Genomic DNA, 15944 nt, shown 5'->3' with positions numbered 1-15944 from the left:
ATGTGTCATATGAACCTGTCTTGAAACGAAGCGTACAGTTACTGGCACCACCAACCATTACGGTTGTCTAACAGCTCATCATATTGTAATATGATGCAACATTATAATAGTACTGATTCGTATTGGCATGCTATATTTAGTCAGAGGTAAACCAAGTTAACTAGAGGCATAAGTAATGAGAGCAAATTATACATAAAGCTACTAATGAACCGTAAAAATAACTCATGAATAGTTTTTACCTCACATTGTGGCATCTACTTTACGTGTGTGCCTTTCTGTGTCCTTGTCTTCCGTGCTGTGCTCGTGTTGCCATGAATTCCAAATCTGCCCAAGCCCTTGTCAGCTTTATTAAACAAAGGATTCGATTCAGTTGAAGCTAATACTGCATGTCAAGTGACTGACGTGTTATTCATTTTATCTATATATTACGGACTGGCCGTACTTGGCAAGCATTAAACCACAATATCTTTTTTTTTGCACTTAAGCTGCAGGTGTTATGACTTTAAGCAAATTTTCATGAAAACAGCCAGGGGAGACTTGGAAAAAGATGAGGAAATTTGAAAATGTCAAAGGAGGCATGCTGTCTTGTTATATGCCATACGAGGTTTCCAGAGAACCTCTCTGTTAAAGACATTTTTAAAACTTTTCACCTCACAAAAAATTGAGACAGATTGGTCCCATTTACTGAAAAAAAAATCAGTGAAGCCTACTGACACGGCATTTTTTACTCATTTTTTGCTTTAAGTAAAAGACCTAAATCTTAAAACCCTAGAAAACGTACTCATGTTTGAGAGCACTCTAAATGATTTACTGTGATTGCATTTATTCGAACTATAGTTTCAGTTTTGTTTCCCAGGAGGTGCATACTTGTCGTGCCATGACACAGAAAATGCTCGCGTGGTATTTGGTGTGCTCATGTGGCATACCTCACTTGCAACCGTGTCAGCATGCCCAAGAAGCCATATTATCCGTAAGAAATTAACAAGTGACCATATCAATACAGTCAGTCCACCTGCCTTCTTTTCAAGTGATGACCAATGATGCATTCATTTAAGGGTATGAGAAAGACATTTAAATGTGTATCAAGGAAAATAATTTACAATCTTTGGCATGATATTGTAAATACTCCAGTCACGCTCCTGAGCATATCACTCTGAGTGGGCATATTTAATTTCCAGCCAAAATATGCACAGACAGTCCAACTGGGCAACCTTGTCGCAGCAATGATAAAGAGATAATTTGGGATAATTACAGTAATGTGTCATATATGAACTTTTCATAATGGCAACATACTGTTGCTGCAGCACCAGAAGCAGTTGTGGCAGTTTAATTTTTCATCATGCCGATGAAATTAGGAAATTCGCGGACGCTAGTTGGAATCAGTTGGCGCAGGACAGGGGTAACTGGAGATCGCGGGGAGAGGCCTTCGTCCTGCAGTGGACATAGAACAGGCTGATGATGATGATGGTGATGCCATGAAATGAAACATTGCATAATTGTACTGATTTATGTTCACTAGTAGCCATCAGGCATAGTTAAACCGCATTGTGTATTAAGTGGTTTGAGTAAATATATTAAGCTCCTTAATGACGGTACAAGGAATACACAATTGTTATTTTTGCCTGACATTGTTGGATCTAGTTATTTGGAACATACACTTGCAGTACCTTTGGAACATATGACACGAAGGTCAAGGGCGGCCTGGCGACCCTGCTTGCCAAGGGGAACGAGTCTGTAAATCTGTAAATAGCCTCGTTCGATCATAGCGTAAGACCTGCATTCTGAGAAGAAGAATATATCGCGAAATAAAAACAGGTAATTCAATATCGGTGCACTTGTTTCTTTTTTACCCTACATGGCTCAGCACTAGTGAATTTGCTTCAATTTTTTCTGTTTATGCAACATATAAAAACGCAGCTGGTTAAGGAGCATTATTAAGCTGTCGACATTAACACATAAGTGTAGATGAGAAGCAACACGCCAACATACATAATAAACATTCAACATTTTTCTGCCGCCATATGTAAACAGAAATGTTACCTAACCTGTAGATAGCAAATAGCTAGCAGATTTCGTTCAACCCGATGCATTGCATGCAGCTGTAATATTTCTTAAATGTTCTCTTGCACAAATGCTCATGCAGTCTTGCATAAAGATTCACGGCTAGATGCATTTGAGATTTTTCGACTAGTTCCATCCGCATGCATAATTTTCGATGCGCAGTTCCCTAGGCACGTTCCAATACGCATGCTGGATGCAGTACATTTTTAGACATTTCCAATAGATTGCTGATTAACGACCCCAAAAGGGAGGGTTTAGATATAATCGAAACTTAGTTGGAAAAATGGGGTTTATATAGCTAGTATATAGGGTATCGATCTCGGCTATTTTAGTCAAGATAGTCAGCGAAAATAAAATATTTGAATAAACACGATGCAAAATATACCATTATAACAAGACCTACAGCTCAGACTTCTGACGGCTCAACACTTGAGCCCTTAAATTCAGATCTTACTGCACCACCTTTTTTTTACATTATTCTTCGTTGAACAGCTTCACTGAATTTATGTTAGCGGGGTCACCTTCTATCGACAATAGTCGACAAATAACGTCTATGTATTAGCTATAGACTAGTATTCAGGAATTGTCAATAGGCAATCTATAGACTAATGTATATATTGTCTGACTCTATAGTGTCTACAGACTAACGAAATTTCACGTTTGTCTATAGACTAGAAATGTCTATAAATTATCTATCGATATTTATCTATAGACGTTCCATAGACTTCAGTCTGCACAAATAGAGTTGTAGAACCCTATACACTTTTGTATATAGACATTATGCAGACATTTGTCTGCAAACGTGAACCTTCATTAATCTATAGACAGTATATAGAGTGTCGATAGTCTTCGACATTTTATAGACTTGTCTATAAAAGTGTAAGACCGTAGGTCCATGGAATGTCTATAGACGGGTCTATAGCATTAGTCTATAGATAATTAATAGACATTTTTCTATAGACAATCTACAGACTTCAGTCTACAAAAGTAGAACTGTTAAGAGGAAGCTTTAGCTCGGGCCCAACTCCGACGCGGCCTATTCAAATACATGTAAAACGCAAAAACGTTTTTATGAGATAACCTCTGGACCGATTTTTATGAAATTTGTGGCATTTGAGATAAAAAGTTCAATTCTAGTGACTGTTGGAAGCGGAATTTCGATTTAGGGCTTGAATTTTCTTAAAACAATTTTCAAATATTTGACCGTTTGAAAAAAATAGAAGCACGATGTTTACAAATTCATAGCTCTGCATCAAGAACTGATATCGCGGTTGTGTAAACGGCATCCATTAGATCATTCAAAGCGGACAAATTCATTATGTCATTTTACATTTTACGTGAATTTGTTACGTTGGTTACAACGGTTTTGCAAAAGTTGTATTTCCCTACGATAAATTTTTTTTTATATTTATGTGTAACATATCAGTTTTGTCCGCTTTAGATGTACTATTAGATGCAATTCACAGAATTGTATTATCATTTTCAGTGGTTGAGTAACAGAGTTGTAAACTTGATAGTTTCGTTTACTGAAAATTTTCAATTTTTGCCAATTTTTAATAAAAAATTGACGACCTAACTCAAAAATTCGAAACCAACAGTCATTAGATCTTAAGTTTGTCTTTTAAATGCAACAAACCTCGTCAAATTTGGTGCTGTGGTTGCTGAGAAAAACGAATTCTGATTTTACATGTATTTAGATAGGAGCACTCGAGCTAAAGCTTCCTCTTAAGCCTATACACTTTTGTCTATAGACATTCTGCAGAAAATTGTCTACAAACGTGAATTTTGATTAATCGGTAGACAGTCTATAGACTCAGACTTTTGACAGACAAGTCTATAAAAAGTGTAAGGCCATGCATATAGACTGTCAATAGACTAGTCTCAAGAAATATACATAGGTAGTCTATAGACTTTCTATAAGAATTTTTATTAGGGTACGTATGGGAAAAGGTGCCTCGCCTTTAGGTGTGTGAGGTGATTCATGGTGTTGCGAGTTCGCAAAAGGCCGTGAAGGCCATGACAACGAGCGTTCGGTGAGCCCACGTTACGACGAATTCTAGCACAGGGGCATGTAAAATTTAGTACTGCGATGGGACATATCTCAGAACCGGTGTCGCGGGCTACCTGGAAAAACAGTGCAAGGTACGTGGAGTAGTACATATATTTGTAATTACCCAGCTGTGTGTTCCGTACGTTGCCTAATAAAAAAGGTAGGGGAAGAGACTTTGATTGATTCGCCCTCGTATATAGAGGAACACCGTTGCGTAAGATAGATGCGCCGGCACGCCGGGCCGCCACCAGGAGTTCTCACTAGTTTGCGTCCTTGTTTGCCGTGTGTGATTTATGGCGTTGTTTACCCATACGCGTGACTTGATGAAAGATGCAAAGTGATGAAAGATGAGAACCTGCGGCAGGGTCCTTGACTTTTTGTAAGACGAGTCGGTCGTCGTTTCCACCTTCTTCGTTACATGTTCGTTGAGCTAGATTTTACCTTATATGCGATTTCTCTTTATTCGCACACTCGTAGCGATAATGTTTGTAGGATTTCGTGCTAATCATCAGAGTGGTCATGCTAGACAACGCAGTGCCTGAGTGGCTATGGCAGCCAGCTTTTCAGAAAGTGGGTGTAGGTTCAACTGCCGTGTCGGCACCGCTGCTTAAGCACGGGGACGGAATTCGTAAAAAATTGCAGTGTAACAAAACTAATCTGAAGAGCCCTCCACTGTACGCCGCGTGGGACACAGAACCTTCCGTCCCCTCGGGACGTTAACCCTTTAACTGCCAGCTCAACAATGTTGCTGGCCTTACAAAAATATTTGCAAACACTAGTAAAGAAAAAGATATTAGTCTATTTAGAACGACAGAAAGCTGAGCTGGTTGGTAAGGATTCATTATGCAAAAAGGTGACGCGTGCAGACAGGACACAAGGCTCGCGCAGATGAGTTTTGTGTATTCTTTCTTCTTTTCGCCTCAGCGCTCCCTTCAATTGATAGTCGGCGTTCGTGTTCACTTCTGTTCTCTTGTGTCCGGTCTGCACGCGTCACATTTTTTGCATAATGCATTAGTTTGTGCCTATCAATGTACCCTAAAATATGTACTTGTTCAACAGTGGCATTGACAACAATTTCGGCCGTGAGCAGCTGCCTATGTTTACGTGACCTCGTTGTTCTCTTCTTAGCGAACGTGGTGGTAATATTCTCACCAATGCTAAAATTGTTTTGTTTAATTAAGAAAGCTCTTTTTTTTTTCTTCAGAGGTGCATCTCGAGAATGCACCCAAAGAGATGCACCCATAAAGATGCATCTCAAGAAGACACATTGACCTTGTCAATGCAAATACCAAGCCCACGCTTTGGACCATACCTTCGCCTTTAACTAGTGGGTTAACAATATTTTAACCAGCTGCACCTTAGTTTTCACAGAGAGCCTTTAATATATCGTTGGATATGTATTTGAATAATATAAAGGAATAAGGTAATCAAATATTCTGGGTCAGTATTTCTTATTTTGCCAGTCAAAGTGTTACACTTCGTGAATCTATAATGTTCGATAAGCTGTTGTTACGAACAAGGAAGGAATCGTTATGAAGGTGCACCTGGAGCATTATTTTCTATGTGCTGCAAAACATACATACGGTAGGTGAAGACTCCTAAAAACCGAGGGCAGACTCCTAGGACCGCGGGCACTCACGCGGTCCCAGTCATTCACTATCAGTGCTCGGCCGCCATGCGAGATGCTCCGAGTTTCACGCTCGCTTGAGTTCGCTCGATGGTAATCAGTGAACAAAGATAGCGCAGAACGCGCTAAACCAGCACGGAATGATATATCCAGATAAAGCCATATATGTCAACATGGCGCACACCCTGCGCACGTCGCTTCTACATTTCAAACACCGAACACTGGGAAATGTTGCGCGACAGCGCCGCTTGTTGTTATCAGCGCAATATCGCAGTACCGTGACTATCCCACCATCTATCTGCACACTGGGCGCAAGCCGCTTTTCGAGTTTTTCTGTAGCGCGTCACGTGAGTGTCGCGTATTTCGCACGTCGTATATCTACCCACCGTAGAATGTGGCGCATCCTCACGCCAGCCATTTCCTTTCTTCCGAATACATTGAAGGATAAAATTTTTTTACAGCGAAGCTGTATATCGCTAGCCGATTCGTCCGTCCTTTCGTCCGTCTGTCGGTCGCCTGTACGCCGAAAACTCCTCCAGCGCAACCCCATGCGCATGTGCGCAACCCCATGCGCACGATTAGTCAACACCACCTAGATAGTGCAAGGCCTGTTTACTCCTATCCATGACGTCACGCTGCCTGGCCCGAAATTTTCGTTGATAAGCCTGGCGCGATGAAAGCGGTGACGTCAAAATCACGGTTTCCTACTCGGGAGCATCCCTATTAGATTCTATGGCAGTCGGGACAGGTAACACGACGTCATGGACCGGAGTTAAAAGGGCCTTGTGCTATCTAGGCGGTGTTGGATTAGCTGCACTAGTAGTGACGTTGTTGCTCTCCGTCACAGTCGAGCGCGCGCAGCAGTTTCTCTCTGGCTCTGAAATGGGTAGGCCACGCACCGTACGTACTCCTGAAGAGCAGGCCGCTTTCGATCAGCAACGCCGCGAGCAGAACCGGGAACCAGCTCCTATACGCCGTGCCGATGCTGCAGCCCAGACTCAAGAAGAGACTCGTGCAGTCGAGTGTACACAGGAACTGCCTACCGAGGATTCGGCAGCCTACCAAGCTGTCGTTTAAAGAACCGTCGGGATTAACTCGATCATAAACACTGGGGCCGTACGTTTGAGCTTCGCTGGTTAACCATCTGTACGGAGTGTTTGGGCGTCTTTTTTCTATAGCTTACTTGCACGTGCAATGCAAAGAGTGAAAAGATCAGTAAATGATAGAACGCACTAGCGGTTCGATAACGTGACTCTTTTTTCGGCCGCCCACGAGGCAACTCCCAAGTGATCATAACCCAAGAGTGAATCTAGATTAGCAAATGAAACTAGCTAATGAAACCATTAGCTCATTCATCTGAGGACTTCACCAGAGCTCGCAGAGATTTCGAATTTTGCACGTGCGGGTCTTTCTGCACAGCAGCTCGCCTTCGCTTTATATTGTACTCTGTTGTGGCTCTCTCTTTCTGTTTTCTTATTGCGATAGCAAGGATACGGCACACTCTAGACCCGTTCGCACACCGTCGCCGCAGGACCGGCATGGCTAGTGTTGGAGGTCAGTGTCATCAGCTGCAGTTCCGAGGGTGAGCATGCGAGAGTGAGCCCGAAAAGTTGTCGCCTGAAATACGGCTCTGTCTTCTGGCACGGCCAGTGTTGGACGTCGCATGAACTACAGCGTTTCGGAGGCGCGGTACATTCAAATCGTAACGGCCAACCTCAACACAAAGCGTTCGCTTTGGGAAAATGAAGCTGTCTACCGGCTGCCGGCGCTCCTTATCAACGCGAATGCGTTAGGGGGCCATGTGTCGCGAAAAAATCCGCTGTGGGCATCCGGTGTCCCGCGCCGACCGTCTTGTGAGCGAAAAGTCATTCCGAGCCACACATACCGAACCACGCACGCCATCCGCGTGGCGAAGAGGCGTTAGTGAATTAATTGAATTTCTCGAAGTAAGATATACCAGAAAAAATTGTAACGTACGACTTACACACACTCCTCATACGGGATAGCGTCTGATTGTAATTAGAATATACGAGAAAACATAATTATGCCACGCGAAAACTCAAACGCAATGACGTTTTCCAGCGTTCCTACCATTCATGAAGCAACGCGTCGCGCTTCGTTGCAGCGATTTAAGCAAACATTTTGCCAATCAGCGAACTCGCACGCTGTGAAACAAATCCCTAAATGGCTGAGTTTGCAGTGAAGGAGTGGGTACACGTTAATCCCCATGTTTGTTGGCGGCACAAAGCCCCGAATATAAAGCTCGACGGGCCATCTGGTGTACACGAGAGGCGTCAAAGTGAAACGCCCGCTCTTAACGCAGCCGCCTGCAGCACAGAGAATGCCCCGACAACCAATCATTCATAGATAGCCGAGGAGATATAAGAACACTTTTAATTAGGATCAACTACAAATCAGAGCGCAAAAAAACAGAAAATCAAGAGAAGCAACTTCAGTGCCGGTACGCTGCCAAACGCTAATGGTGTTAACTTTAATTGAGAATAAGCACTTCCTGTTGTCAGTTGGTGAAGTTGGTGCGACCGGAGCGCTACATTATCCGGTACGCAGCGTTCTGCTAGTGGAGAACATGTAGGAAATGAAATACAATGTACAACAATAACAATACAGGGCAGGCACGTGCAGGGTATACGTTAAGGTGTGCTCCCGCCGAAAATATGTTTTCATACAAACTCGTTTCTTTCGGCTCTGATGACACGAAGCCATCCCTCAGGTGTTGTTGCGGCAGTCACCAAGATAACGACGGCGCATACTCGTTCGCAGCGCCGTCAAGCCAGGGAACCCAAAGAACCGTGTTTTTGTACCCGTTCTGCCACGGGTTTCCACATGTACACTTCAAAACTTTGCGACTCGGGATTAGCGCACGTCAGCCGGAACGAGCGACGTTCCAGAGGCCCGGCTTAGGCAGCGTGCACAGAATTGTCAACAGTGCCTGTGACAGGTCTGCGCGTTCTCGTTTATTTGTGCGCGCTTGCCGTTCCCTACGGAGACGCGAGTCGAGCTTTTGTGAAACGAAAGTTCCGTGACGGGAGCGACGGGCTGGCAACAGAGCGAGATAAAAGCATACGTGCATTTCATGTCAGTTTATGCCTTTTAGGTCACTTTTATGGTATTTATGTAAAGTACTTTGCTCCTAGTGGTACGCAGTAAGCCGCGCTAAGCACAAAATTCAAATAGCTTTGACCACGAACCCTATAGGCGTTTGGTGACCATGGCTTCTGCTACTGCTGCAGCGCGCTTGCTTAATTGTTGGCACACACACAACAGCTGTAATATAATGAACCAGCTTAAATATATGTATATATAGAATCATTTAGGAAGCAAACAAGGAATGACACCAGCGACAACATAGGGGAAACCACCTGTACTTACCGATTTAATTAACCCGCCGTGGTTGCTCAGTGGCTATGGTGTTGGGCTGCTGAGCGCGAGATCTCGGGATCGAATCCCGGCCGCGGCAGCCCCATTTCTGAGGGGCGAAATGCGAAAACACCCGTGTACTTTCTGATTTAGGTGCACGTTAAAAAAAACCCAGGTGGTCGAAATTGGCGTAGTCCTCCACTACGGCATGCCTCATAATCAGATAGTGGTTTTGGCACGTTAAACCTCATAATTGCATTACCGATTGAATTAAAGAAATGATAAATTAAGGCAAATGAAAGTGGATGAAAAGCAACTAGGCGCAGGTGGGACACACTCTTATGTCTTCGCCTTACGCGTGCGATGCTCTACCAATTGAGTTAAAGCGGCGCTGTTTTCCCATCCACTTTCTTGGGTACTTATGTTTTTATGATATTACTAAAAATTGGGCCCCACGCTTAACCCCTTTGCTCTCGTTTGGGATGGTTCAGATGAACACACACACACACACACACACACTCACACTCACACTCACTCACACAGTCATCTGAACCATCCATCCATATTCTCCGGCATCCGGATCTTTTGCATGCGGAATTACGCAATGAAATAAAACGAGCTGTCTCAATGACCTCAGCGCAAGAAATTTACTCCTTGAAGTGCATATTTCCTTTACTAAAACAAGGCTTTTTATGGCTTGTTTCCCGTTGTTAGAACGCGTCTGGTCGGTGCGTTTCTCACTCAGTAAGGTAGGCCGACATTGAAGATGACGCATTCGTAAAGTAGGCTGATAGTTCCTTTATTGTTGTTGTTTTGTTTAGACACAATACAACGACGCATGTAAGATCCGACAAATAGCCAAAAGATAAAACGGACCACGGTCATCTTGGAAAAAAGAATCACTGAAGATTACAATGCTTCCTAATGCGAAATGTGAGTGCAGCTGTGTGCGGGTTTCATTCCGCGATATATTGCCTGGCTCGGACAATCTGTCTTGCTAAGGGCGTGTCCAAGAGCAGACGTTAGAAGTAGTACGACTCCTGCTGTTCGATTTATTTAATGGAGAAAATACGCATTTACTCAAATGACTAAATGAAATTAAACTGATAATGATAGAAGCACCTTGTAGGACGCGTCAGCACTAACATACGCAAGAGACAAACGTAGTACAACATGGAATAAATGAAACAAAAATAACGAGCACGAGTCACTGTATATAAAATATTTCTTCATATTTTCAGCACAAGTCCGCACTATCTAAAAATAATTTTGTTGCGATAAATTCTCTTCTTCTAAGGCCGCACACTGGCAATTGTCCATTTACTTTTTTATTGATAGGAATATTTCAAAGGCGAGATTTACAATTCTGGTGCGGCTGGCTATTCCTCACCGCCGAGCAAATATAATGCAAACGCTGAAACAATAAAAACACTGGCTACAGTATAAGATGCGTTGGGACATTCGCGAGAAAGTCGCTTAACGTCTTTTAAGCCGCCTTAGCGACAACGTGCCTGGGCTTGCCTTAACAAGTTTTTTAGTGACCTTTTTAAATATGTAAGTAGCAATTTCCCTCGTAAAACTACTCAAGGGATTTTGAGTGCTTCCAATGCGTCGCACCTAGTCCGTGTGAGCGCCTCTAGTTTTCGTTAACTCTGAGGACACGTCGAGGAACTCATTAGCGAGCCATCCGAGCGAACCAAAAGGGCATTTCTAATGGAAAAGAAGAATCTCGAATTCTGACAGCACATGAGAAAACTGGGAGTTACCTTGCCCATTCATATCTTGACCGCTGAGTCGCTAATGTATGACGTACCTCTAAGTAATAGTTTAATAAAAAAGTGTGCAGAAACCATCAACAATGATTGTCAATGTGAACGAATAGTCTAAGCGAGGAAACGAACGAACGAACGAAGGTTTTCCTTACCGTGCTCTGTACTGCGGCATCTAAACCTTCATACACATCAAAACTAAAGGCGCTGTAAAGGTGTCCTTCGGTGACAAACCCTAGCTCGGTTGCTAGAGAGTGCGCGCCATTTGCACCGGCGCTTTATCACAAGTTCGACCACCGACTACCAAGCATGAAAACGGAATAAAAAAGCGGATATCTAATCACTTTAAATAAAGTTGCCAGTTTCGCCCGAAGGGTAAAGCGTTGACAGTGATAACGGGGTTTAGCTTTGGGCTTGATTCTTACTACAGGTATCTCTACGAGGGTGCGGCGCGTTGGCCCAACCCAGTGCACAAGAAAACCTCGGCTGTGTATAAGAAACAACACCCTGGCAGCTACCAGGCGTCTCACAACGCTGTCGCGATAAGAAGCGTCGCCAGGGGCATTGCAGACATCGCAGCTCGATGGTGCACGAGATGAAGCTGACTGGAGACCGTCGGCATTAGTCAGAGCACAGTGACATAGTGGATAAGGTTAGCTCGACGCGCACTGCCCTGGTAAGTGCTCCACCGCGAAGCAAAAGAACACGACGAGAAGCCAAACCGCGCTCCCCAGTAGGCATGACTAGCCCAAACCGCTACCCTTTTAAGCGCGTTCCACTCAAAGCAGTGCGTAAACAAAGCAGCCCAGAAGAAGGAACGCTGGCGCACTTACAGTATACGCGCGCGCTACACCCATTACAGCAACGAAAGGTAGAACGCTGCCCTTTCTCCGCCATCGAGATGATTGAGTGAGACGGTGCGTCAAGATCGCTTCGTCATTTTTGCACTCAGGCGCGCTCCACTTCTCCGGAAGCCCTCTAACGCATGAGCCGCGCCTGTGCCATCGAGCGAGTCAACACGACAGTGGCGGGGAGGGCGGTGAAGGTGGCTACGACGGCGTTATTAGAAGCCGAGCTTTCCTATGCGAACGTCACCGGGTTTCGCAACCCTGTGGCGGCCTGGCTTTTCTCTTGCCCAATAGACCAACCAATGGCCCCGGAGTACGCGCGCTGCGTGCGCCGCTGGGTTCCTTGAACCGCCACCAGATGGTGCTCAGCTTCGGACATCCACGACAACAGCGGCGGCGCCGGCCGTGCGGGGGAAATAAAAGCAAGGAACCAGAAAGCTCGCCTTCCCACATCCGCGGTTGAGGAAGTGAACGATTCTTGCGGATAGAATGGATTCGACTTCCGCTGCGTACGTATGCGCATACTACCTCTGGAGCCATGGTGCGTTCAAGGCGTCCGTCATACTCGCTAGTAGGCAGCAACTGCAGTTAACAGAAGGCTCGCTATGATTTGTTTGACCCGCCGTGGTTGCTCAGTGGCTATGGTGTTTGGCTGCCGAGCATGAGGTCGTGGGATCGAATCCCGGCCACGGCGGCCGCATTTCGATGGGGGCGAAATGCGAAGACGCCCATGTACTTAGATTTAGGTGCACGTTAAAGAACCTCAGGTGGTCGAAATTTCCGGAGTCCTCCACTACGGCGTGCCTCATAATCAGAAAGTGGTTTTGGCACGTAAAACCTGATAATTTTTTTATAATTTGTGTGCGCACGCACTTGTATGTGTCTGTGGGTGTGTGCGTGTGCGTGTGTGCGCGTGCGTGCGTGCGTGTACTTACGTTTCGACTCTTTATGCCCTCACACAAACCTTCGCTGTATATTGATTTCAACTCGTTGGGCCTGCTGCGTTTCCTTTTTTTTTTCGAGTCTAGCATCTGTATCATTGCTAACGCAGTAGTAATGTTTCAGACGAATAAGGAATAAGGAGGACGTCATAAAGAATAAGGAATGAGGTAGGAATAAGGAAGACGTGTATAAAGAAGACGTCTTGAAAGTATTAAAACGTAGAAAGACAAAAGACCAAGAAAAATTTTCGGCATCACATAGTGACGCCCGAAGAAATGCACAGTTCAGCAAATACCGTATATCCTAGACTATAGGTCGCGTTCTCCTTCCAAAAATATTTGTTGGTGCGTTTTACACAACGGTGCGGCTTATGTATGCAGACAGGCATGCACGTTGACGCGACCAGTATCGCAAGAGTGATTGAGTGGCCGACAATGTTGACCCGTCGATGCTGCTGGCCGAAGCAGCTGAACTTTTTGACTGCCTCGCAAGATGAGTCCTTCGATAGCTCCCAGTGAAGTGCAATAAATCGTGATTTTTGGCACCTAGGAAAAGTGTTGGTTGAAATTGCTTCCTTTAAGGATTTGCAGCTCATAAAATTTTTGCGGACATTCAGTGCCATCGAATGGCGAAGTACGGAATTTCACAATCAATGTACAAGAGTGCGTAGTCTGGTTTCATCATTCCGACTGAGTTAGAATAGGGGCGTCTTATGCATCGGTGCGTATTAAATATGTTTGTGACTTACGTAACAACCTTTTCTTCGAATATCGCGCGAAGTGGAGGGCGTGGTTTATACAGAGGTGCGCAAGTTATAGTCCTGAAAATGCGTTAAATTATTGTGCACAAATTAGTAGGGGAACATGCACAGAAGTTCAAAATTTTGTAGACAAGTTTTGCACACTTGGGATACTGGATTACCATCTATTATAACTTGGGGCAACACTTGTAGCTTACCCTCGGTGGTTGCTCAGTGGCTATGGTGTTAGGCTGCTGAGCACAAGATCGCGGGATCGAATCCCGGCCGCGGCGGCCACATTTCGAAGGGGGTGAGATGCGAAAACACCTGTGTACTTAGATTTAGGTGCACGTTAAAGAACCCCAGGTGGTTGAAATTTCTGGAGTCCTCCACTACGGCGTGCTTCATAATCAGAAAGTGGTTCTGGCACGTAAAACCCCATAATTTAATTTTTAATTTTTGATTAGCACTTGTAGCAACGTAGTTAGGGGTGGTTAGGCTGATGCAAGTATGATTGCCCCAATGACGTTGGATGGCCGCTCATCACCCTGTGTTTTCAAGTATACCAGGGCTTGGCATATCTATCACTTTTCACTGTGTAAACGATTGTGTGATTCTCCTGAATGAAGTACAATTTATTAGAAGTGCGATTGCTACTTGGCGAGTTCACTTTGGTTCACGTTTCGTAAGCCAGATCCTATTCGCGAAAGCCCGTAATCCGACAAGTGAACGCTGGCGCAACATCAAATCAACGTGCTAAACTAACGAAACAAGTCAATCAAGCTAGCAGGCACTGTCCCACTACCTGTTAAATTAAGTCAGTAAACAGCGTTCCCGAATTTCGCACCTGAGCCAAATAATTTCGCTTGAAAGCGTGTGGCGCACATAGGTTTAAGTATGGCGCAACTTTTCAAGAAGCAGAGTTACTAGGGTTCCTTAAACAAAAAAATAACAAATTATCTTTCGCATGGTATAAGCGTTGCGGTTCTAAACAAGCTGACACTGACACCCTTTCTAACAGATCAGAATGTAGTTAGCAGTACTGTCAGTTCCGCTAGAATTGGTATTAGTTCTATGGGAAAACGCAATGTAAAAGAGAGCGACACGTCAAGAACGCAGAAAATAATTGCACCTTATGAAGATAAGACGCACCTGTTTCTTGTACCATATATATACGTAGACATTATTATCTTTGCAAACAAAGTTGATAAGACGTTCACGAGCGTGCAAAGAGCTATTCAAGTAATCCGAGCCTCCGTATTCGCGAAATAAAAAAAAGGAAAATGGCAGTTAAACATTCTAACTACTTCAGTTGCATAGCAGCTGCTAGCTGCTAATGATATTCGACATATTTACGAAGCCGGCCGGCAAGTGAGAAAGAACACTTATGAATTATAAGCTTGGTGCATTTGGCCTGAGATCCACTAGGGCATGAAGTGCGTGCGTCAACGAAAAATAATAAAGTTTGCAAGCAAGTTTTGCACACAAAACAGTTGTGCAATCCGAGCATTCTCACCTTATGTTGAAGGCAACTGCATCAGGCTGCTACGCTTCTGGGAACCACTTACACTCCACATGCGCACAGGTGGCGAATAAAGCCGACAATCCACGCTTCTCCGTCGCCGCCCTGTATATCCGAGTTCGGGACCACGCGTTCACTCACTGAGAGCTACAAAGTGCACGTCGTCGCTCAACGAGCTTTTTCCAAAAAAGAAGTCGTCACAAACTCGGTACAACACTCACATAAAAGAAGGAGAGTTAAAAGAAACAAAGCTGTGGGAGCGCTCGAGTGGAGAGCAGCACCTCGTCGACTTCACCCAGCGCTGGCTTTGACGGCTCCGCTATCCCAAAGCTCGCGTTTCCCGACCGACACGTTTCAGCGCCGGCTCTCAACTGGTTGCGCCCGGAGGGGACCTCCCGTTTCCTAGCCCTCCCCACCATCCCGGCCGGTATCCGTCCGTCCCGAAGTGGGAAAAGCCCCTCCGGTGAGAGGCGCTCGGAGCGCCCTTTCTTTGTACCTTTTTGTCTGCGCGCCGAGGCGAGATGGTGGCGCTGCGAAGGCGCCCGTCGCCACTCGCGCTGGATTCCCTGGCTTATACGGTTTCAGTCTTTGCTCCAGTCTCTCAGAGAAAGAAGTCGGTGCCGCGCTCTCGTTCCAGGATCGCTGTACTACCTCGGCGCTGTGTTCTTTCTTCTTTACCCCGATCGCCGGCACCTCCGCTTTTTTAACGCGCATCGAGATTAGAGGGAAGCTTCCACCGGGTCTTTTTTTTTGCGTAGCACTGTAACAGGAAAGAACAAAAGCAGGAGTCATGTGCTCTTTTCTTACAGTAAGGAAACTGATACCTGAATAACTCTTACACGTTACCGATATGAGCGCTCATCGGCGGCGTACGCAGCCGCCGTTGTTGGGCCTGTTGATTGCACTTCCTCGGGATGGAGGAAGGGAAAACAACGCCACGGGGATTTATGCCTTGTTTCTTCGTATTATTGCGACAGCAATTATATGGGCATTAAAGGCGCATTTCTG

General features: G+C 45.0%; 1 protein-coding gene across 1 annotated transcript in view; it reads right to left on the bottom strand.

Annotated features, from left to right (window-relative positions):
- LOC126543595 (uncharacterized) overlaps positions 1 to 15337 on the bottom strand; it is a 123240-nt gene extending 107903 nt beyond the window's left edge. Inside the window, exon 1 of the mRNA XM_055077762.1 lies at positions 14931 to 15337. The gene's annotated coding sequence lies outside the window, so the exon portion shown is untranslated. The remainder of the gene's footprint in view (positions 1 to 14930) is intronic.
- Positions 15338 to 15944: the final 607 nt, after the last annotated feature.

Source organism: Dermacentor andersoni, chromosome 10 (genome assembly GCF_023375885.2).
Source record: "Dermacentor andersoni chromosome 10, qqDerAnde1_hic_scaffold, whole genome shotgun sequence".
NCBI classification, from domain to species: domain Eukaryota; kingdom Metazoa; phylum Arthropoda; class Arachnida; order Ixodida; family Ixodidae; genus Dermacentor; species Dermacentor andersoni.
Note: the sequence above shows the minus strand (reverse complement) of the source record. Positions and strands in the feature narration are given on the sequence as shown.